Raw genomic sequence first — 8,482 nt, forward strand, 5'->3', positions numbered from 1 at the left:
GCCCTGTACGAGGTCTCCCTTCATCCACTTTTCTGTTGTCCGTCCCCCAGAGAGGAAGTTATATGTAGATCCTTGTAATCGGTTCCCCTTTTCTATCATTTTTCCCCTCCCTCCCCGCTCCCTCATGAGCCCTTGATAGTTTATAAATGGGTATTTTGTCATATCTTGCCCTGTCCGACGTCTAAGATAAATCGTTTTAAGGAGAAACAAGGAAGAAGAAATGTGGTTTATACACCAATGGACAAGAAGACTTTGATGGCCATAAGAATAGGGACAGGGATGGGAACAGGGTGAAGGGTGAAAAAATGGAGGGTTTAACAGGAAAAAAAGAAATAAAAGCCTTCTGCAGATTCCTTACCACTCAGATATAAAGATTTGTCTCAATAGCTAAAAAAAGAAAGAGTTAAAGTAAATTGAAGTGGACTTGGAGTCTTCAGAGACATGAAGTTCATTTGTAACATATGAAAAAGAAAAAAACATGAATTGTGAAGAATACTGAGGACTGGACAGTACTTTGTTCCATTGTACTAGGGCTGGACCCACATCATCTAACGATAAGTGGTTATATAAAAAGAAAAGAACATTTGCTTCAGTGACACCATTTAGAAATGTTTCTGACTACAACAACATCAGTGTCATTTTTTGAGATAAAATTTGCTGTTGTTGTTAGGTGCCATCGAGTCAATTCTGATTCACAACGATCCTATGCTCAACAGAAAGAAACACCACCCAATCCTTTGCTTGCCTCTCAACTGTTCTTGTTGGGGGCGCTCATTGTTGCAGCCACTGGGCCAATCCAACTTGTCAAGGGCCTTGCTCTTTTCGCTGGCCCCTCCCCCTTACCAGGCAGGATAGCCCTTTCCAGAGACTGGCCTCTCCTAGCAACACATCCAAAGTAGTTGGGGGCATTTCTATAGCTTTGCCTCTAAGGCGCATTCTAGCCGCACTTCTTTGAGTTTATCTTTGGTTTGTTCTATTACCTTTTGGCTGAACCTTTGTGTTGATCTTTGGTTTGTTCTATTTCCTCTCACTTAACATATTGCTTTGTTAGCTTTGTCATTTCTTCAATACCCCTTCTACTCCTTACAATTTCACTTGACGTGATCCTAGTAGACGCGGTCAAAGATTTTAGGGCGATGAATATAACAAGTTTCTCAAGAACCCCTGCTTACTTCAAGAAGTGATATAGACCCTTTCAGTCACAACTGAAAAAGCTTTCTTTTGTCCCCTTCATTTGTTCTTTCTATTTGTATAGTTGGTTTATCATTTATCCCTAATCTGGCTAGAGATCATTTGGGGGAGCCTACCTGGCTCTAAATTTAAAATATCACCAGGAGATCTTAAATTTCAATTCTATATGTTTTGAATGGAATTTGAGACTCAATAATTAGTAAGATCTTTCTTTTCCAAGTTCTGAATCAGTTGAGAAATATGAGAAAATAGCTCAAATATGTAGAACAATATGGTATATATATTTTAAACCAAACAAGTTTATTGGAGAATGTAGCTTACATTTGATGGCTGATGTACTTTTTAATATTGAACCACAGGTTTGGATACACATGAATATTGTAGCGCTTCTATTTTAAACACTGTGCTTCAATGCCCTTATGACACAAAGATTTCTTGTCACAGATACTGGTCATGTCCAATGTCATTCCTCCTTACTGGAATGACTGACCAATAACAACCCTCTCACGCCAATTTGGGGCAACTGTTGGGCAAACCACTATTTGTCCCTTCCTGTAAGAAAAGAAGACATTACTGCTGACTTTTTGGGCTAAATATATTCTTAATTTAGAGTGTAAATAGATGACAGTTCTCTCCTAGGCCCAGGTTTCACTTCTGGGCCATGTAAAATGACATTTGGGCCCTGCTTTAGGCTGAGCCAAAGGGAATTGTTCATTAACATTTGCAAGCTGTTTCTTTGTATTCGTCATCCGATGAAAATCACTTGGGAGCCAGAAAATGTGAATTGAATTTCTAACTCTATCACAGACTCCATGTGTGACCTTGGATAGAAATCTTAATTGCCTTGAAACTAATTTCTCCATCTGTAAAATGGGGATAATAACAACAGCCAATATTTGCTTCTTTGCCCAATATCCCCTACAGAATTAAAATGACATTAATCCCTCACACCAACATAGAGGATACAATTTAGTAGTGCATGCGAATGAAACCTGGAAAATGAAAGTGCCATATTTACTGGCAGGGCTCATTCTCAGGAAGATACACATTTTGGAAATAATTGGAATAACGTACAACACATCATTCTTCTCCATTTTCAAAATGATAATGTCTCTATATTAAAAATTATTGACTTTAGCATATAATAAGCAACATTAAATTATGTTTTTAGGAAAACATGGTTGTCATAATGAGCCTTTATTTCCAAAATATCAGGACACACTGTCTTCTAATAAACTCTAGGTTGTAGGATATTTTGGAAAGATGTGTCCTTTTGTTTCAGAGAATATCATGAGACCCAAGCCCATATAATGATATCATCATGACTTAATAACGATTAAGAAATTTGTAATGTACAAAGAAACCCCGGTGGCATAGTGGTCAAGCTCTTGGCCACTAACGTAAAGGCTGGCAGTTCAAACCCACCAGCTGTTCTGCTGGAGAAAGATGTAGCTTCCATGGAGATGATAGCTTTAGAAACCCTATAGGGAAGTTCTACTCTGACCTAAAAGGTCCTGTGAGTTGGAATCTACTAGAAGACCACAGCTGACAGTACAAAAACCCAAGCGAAAGAGACACAATTGGGGTGGTTTCAGAAGCTCTCAGTACAGCTTTTAACTGGGAGGAAAAATCCATTTAAAATTCTCTTTAAATAGCAAGCTCATTTTAACTACTTCCCAAATTCCACTTTGCACAACTGTTAGGAACACATCTGTCACAAGAACACGACACTTGGCTGTCAAGTCATGACATGAAAACAACTATTCAGCTTGCATGCTGGATCCTAGGGCACAGCACTCTTTTTAGATGCAGCACGTGGCTTAACTTCTGCCAAAGAAACTTTCAGTAAGTGTTGAGTGTGTTCAAGGAAGGGTCTTGCTTATCTGGCCAGGCCACTCTATGTAATTTACATATTAAATTTAAAGAGATTTCTTGGGGGTCCATTTTATGCAATTCAGAGATTGAGGGTGCAGTTGAAGTCTGTTGTTCTGCACCTTACTTTTGTTACTAGGAGGGTGTTTAGGGTAACGGTGGTTTTGCTGAAATATTGGCAGCTTGCTTACTTCAAGGAACTTCATCAAACTGACTCACAATACAGATGAAGGTCAAGGTTAGGCTAATTCCTAAGTTCAGCATCAACTCAAATATGACTCCTAGGGTCCCTCCTGGTATATTTTTCATTGAACTGGTTAGGAAGGGGATCTGGGTATTTGAAGTTTTAAAAGAGCTTTGCCATGTGTGGAAATTACTGTCACAATGTTTTTAGAAGACTTGTAGCTGGCACCCTGATAGCGTGATTTGGGTTTTATTCCTGTTATAAGTACCATGGTTATTGACTTATTTTCACTCCCCAGGCCCTAATTTAGAGTAGTTTGAGTTGTAGGCCCATATCCAAGTGCTTAAGACATTTGTGAATTGATAGCTTCGAACTGATGTTGGTAAAGAATTTTGAATATGGATTAAAAAAACCTGTCTTGAAAGAAGTGCAAGCAGATGCTTTTTAGAAACAAGGAGGGTGAGACTTGTGTTTGCCCAGTTTGGACATGTGCTCAGGACAGAGAAGTCCCATGGAGAAGGACGTCTGCTTGGTAACATAGAAAGTCAGTGGAAAAGAGGAAGACCCTCGTGGACACAGGAAGCTGCAAGAATGGGGTCAAACTATCTAGGACTGTGAGAAGGGTGCAAACCTAAGGGGTGCTGTACCTAGGGTCACTGTGGACCCAGCTCCTGGCACCTAATAAGCATAGCAATAGGACCTCCTAAGTTCAAATCATCTCATGAATATTACTATACAAGGATTTCAGAGGCAACCCTTTCAAATCCTTGTAGATGGCATAGCTCTGACTGCACTCTGATGCTCTGTTGCATCCTGCACATAATAATACATAGAAACTCTTCCACTCTGGGTCATCCTCTTCTGTCTTTTAAGTGGCACCCTCTGAGAAAGGGGCTTTGAAAGGTTCCTGGGGAAAATGCCATGATCTTTCCATTTTAAAAATTGGAAGAATTCCATTTTCCACAAACGTTGAAAGCCCCCTCTCTCTTAATCCATGATGCCGTTTCTGCCGTAGTGGGCCCCTCTTGCTCTCAGCCATGTAACGAATCTCAAGGACAGTGGTTGAGATTCGAGGAATGTGACGCATCCGCCCTTCTCAGTGGGAGCTGTGGCTAGGGGAAGACAGTTAAAAGCTGGACAAAATTGCTCTTGTACTAGACTTTTTGGTCATTCTTTGAGCACCATCATCCAAGGTCTAAAGGTGCTCTGGTCAACAAATGCCTCTGGGGAGCTTACAGTGAAGTCCTCCTAGTGAGCCTGTGCACAACACATCTAAATGCTGCCTGCCACCCTCTTCCCTGGGAGGCATCCTTGTAGTCCCCAGGACTTTCACTGGCTGATTTTCAGAAGTAGATCACCATGCATGGCTTCCTAGAGGGTTCATATTGGTCCAGAAAATCCAGCACCGTAGCCACAAGCAGGCCTCTTCTGACAAGCAGCTGGTGGAAGCCTATTAGGTGCCTTGACTGGAGATGGAACCTGGGTCTTGTGTAGACAGTGGTAACCCATCCCTGTCTTTCATGGGTAATGAGATGCATCTGTCATGACTTTGTATTGAAAGAACAACAACAACAACAACAAAGCCACACATTAGTAAACAACCATGATAATTTAAGGAAAAAGAGAAGGAAGCTTCTGTAGAAATGGGACCCACATCTCCAGGGACCCATCCTCAGAGAAGAGATACATCAGGATCCAAATGTGATGAGTAATTTTCTCAGGCCACATGGCACCAAAAATATCATCTGACACGGATCTTCCTTTGATTTCCGCTTAGGTTTAATGATTGAATAATCATGGGCTCATAAGTTTATCTTTAATAACAGTCACAGCAGACAGTGTATTAGCAGAATCTGCAGGCTGCAGGGCTGTCATTTGCTGTTATAGTGATTGTCTGTTTTAAATATCACAGCTGTTGGTGTTTTTATTTATTTATTCATGATTTGATTCCTGCCTCTCCCAAATCTCAGACACTCAAAGGCAAGCTCTTTTCCTTCTCTCTTTGAATTGTGAAAGGCTGCTGTGACAGCCCTTAGCCCTGGCCTTGGATTGTCACACAAGGTCCTACGGTGCTGAACAAAAGGCCACGTCTTCCTGAATCAGGCAAGGCTCTCTCTGAGAGCCGAGCCTTCTTGGGAGGGAGCTTTCACTGACAGAAAGGGGTGGGCATGAATGGGCTTCTCTCAGGGCTCTCTGAGGGGGCCAGTGAAGACCCTTCTCATGTGTTTCTTGGCCAGAAGAGTGGGTTCACTAGGAAACATGCAAATGCCCAGGCCTCCTGTGCAAAATTTGATGCCACTCTGAATAAACCTAGGAAGCACTGTACGTTTCCATTTAGTTTCTAAATTCAGCTGGAGCGAGAGTTGGGTCATCATATATTGCAGGCTGGCATTGAAGAGATAACATTATTTTATTTGTCTTCAGGACGGCCCCTGTGAAGCTGAGTGTATGCATATACAATGCTATTTTACACAAGGAAAATTGGGGGCCCAGGCAGGCATTTCTAGTCTTCTGATTTTTCTGTGGCTGTGGCCCTGCTTGCTTCATATTCTCAATAAGACCTGGAATTAGGGCGAAGAGGCAGCTGCCGCTAAGGAGCAGATCTGAGAAGCCTGTGCGTATCACTGAATGCCAAAATGCTTCTTGTCCCCAGGGGGAAATAAGAAGTGTTCCCACCTGATGGATAGCAGGGGCAGGAAGCCTGATGTTCTAGAATGTCAGTTCATTATGTGCATGCATGTACTGAAGGAAGGCTCATGGTGACTTACATTCACTCTGACATGCAAATGATTGATCTCAGCTATTCAGCTAGAAGTCTCTGGATGACGACAGTGGCTAACGTGTCCAACCGCTAACCGAAGAGAGACCGGTTTCTGAAAAAATCAGTTGCTAACAAATCCTATGGGACACATTTCTAGGCGAACACACATGGGGTCACCATGGGTAGGAACGGACCTGATAACAACTAATGGTGGGTTTGAATCCCAGTTATTTATTTATTTTGAGTAGGTTTGGGTACTGTAGTAGTAACACAATCTGGTGTCAATTTGGGACTTGAGAAGATTATGAGGGAAGGGGTGGAGTCTAGCTTGTCAATCATTGTATAGCCAATGAGGCCTCTGTGTGGGCATGACCTCCTCCTGAGAATTCTGGGAGTTCCTGGTATTTTCCTCCTTGGAGACGGGAGACACTTCTCTCTCTTTGCTCACTTCCGTGGAGACTCTCTGCTGGCAAGGCTGACTCCTTGCATGGCATCTCTGAGGAGAAGCCACGTGGATCTACCCTGATGCAGCCTTGGGTGCTGGAGAAGCCACGTGGGAGGCCCCTGCCAGCGCTGAGATGCTTACATCGCCCCTGGATCCAAAGACTTTCTGTGGAAGTCCAAAGACTGGCCTGTGATCGCCCTGCATTGGATGTCATTGCACGTGTTTCATGAGTCTGAAGAGGACTTTATAGATCGGTATCAGATGTATGGGCTAATATCGGATGTATGGGCTTGGACTGGACTGGGTTGGAATGCATTTTGAATGTACAATTACCCTTTATATGTAAGTGTCTATGAATTTGTTTTTCTAGTCTACCCAGACTAACACAGGTACTTGGGAGATTATTAAAAGTCGGGAAACAAAGGTGTGGAAGAAAAAGATGGAGAAAGAAAAAACAGGCACAACCAATCCGTGCCTTGATCATTCTGGGCATATGGTCTTGCAGGCTACTCTTGCAGAACCTAGAAAGCATCTACGAGTTTCTCTCCAAGTTCAGCCCAGAGGCGCTCTATGGCTCCTGTGGCTTTGGGAAAGGGGATAGTAATTTGCTAAGGGACAGTAGTCCCTCTCTTTACTGCCAGCCTCAGATTATCATTTCTCTGCCTTTCAGTAAGTGCTTTTGTAAAGTAGCAGTAAAAGCTAACACACAATCATATTTCAGAGGTTAATGGAGGGTGCTGAGGATTATGGAACAGTTTAACTTTTATTGTTGCTTTGTTAATAACTTTATTAAGACTGTGAGTACCAGAAAGTGTATCGATTGGCCAGCAGAGCCAGACCAAGGGCTTAGCTTTGTGAGCTTCTCCGCCTACTTGGCTCCCCAAACCAGTCCCAATGTCAGATTGAAATCATACAAGAACGTCCCTTTGAACAGGTACAATGTCCAATATCAGGGTCATTATTTTTTTACATTCTCATAGATTATTGGCTGTCAAACTTTCCTCCCCAAGACCCTGGCAATCCTGAGTGTCAATGTTGTGAGGCTAAAATCCACAGTTCATTATTGTTAAAATAACAGAAATGTAATAGGCATAATATTAATATAGCAGATACAGTGCTTGCTTTATCTTAAGCTTCTTCACTCAGAAATGTTTCACAAGCCTTTGGGAATTGATGATATTTGTCTTTTAATGCACGCTGGCCAAGATTTATTCATTTAAACCACGTGTTGATGGAATAAAAAAATAATATTGGTTTACCAGCATATCCTCAGAATGCAACTAGTTTGTATTGTGGCTAGAGCTTACACCTGGGTCTGTGCCTCCAACATCATGACCACCATTGCCTAACAAGTCGCTGTGCTTCTCTGTTGGCACTACAGTGTCTGTCTGTACACATGAGCCAGCAGGGCTTTGAAATGATGATCCTTGCTCCCAGGGATTTGAAATGATGATCCTTTCCAGTAGCTGTCCCTCTCACCAAGAGGAAAGCTCATGAACGTTGTCCGTGACTTTGCTTACCCCTTTTCATTTTAGTCACAGTGTTCAGGTGATGCAAAAAGCTTAGCCTCAGGCAGAGTGTGTTGGCAGTTAATTTCTAAGATTCCCCTAGCTAGCCTGGGTGGGAGAATATTGGACACAGAGACTTGCCTGGGCATGCCCTTGAGGGAAATTGAGTCTCAGAGTCACATGATCAGGAGTCATATCCTTGACATTCACTGTAGGACCCCAGCACCAAGCCAGTAATCTTTTCTCTTCTGCAACAGTGTGCATATCCTAATCATGGGCCCTCTTCCGGCTTCTGCAGTCTCCTGGGTAGACTGATGAATTGATCTTCTGCCATTGAAGATTTTGTGACCATTTCCTTTGATTTCCATGTTCTATATAATTTACTCAAGTCAGCGTGGATGCTTTGAACATTATTATGATTTGCCTTTGTCTTCTTTAAGACTTAATAAAGATATCTCCCTAAAACACATTTGAATTTGGGGTCTTTACCCCCTAGAACAGCAGGAAAATTGAAGTGTCCA

Source organism: Echinops telfairi, unplaced genomic scaffold (genome assembly GCF_000313985.2).
Source record: "Echinops telfairi isolate 266 unplaced genomic scaffold, ASM31398v2 ScPeMD7_8;HRSCAF=38, whole genome shotgun sequence".
NCBI classification, from domain to species: domain Eukaryota; kingdom Metazoa; phylum Chordata; class Mammalia; order Afrosoricida; family Tenrecidae; genus Echinops; species Echinops telfairi.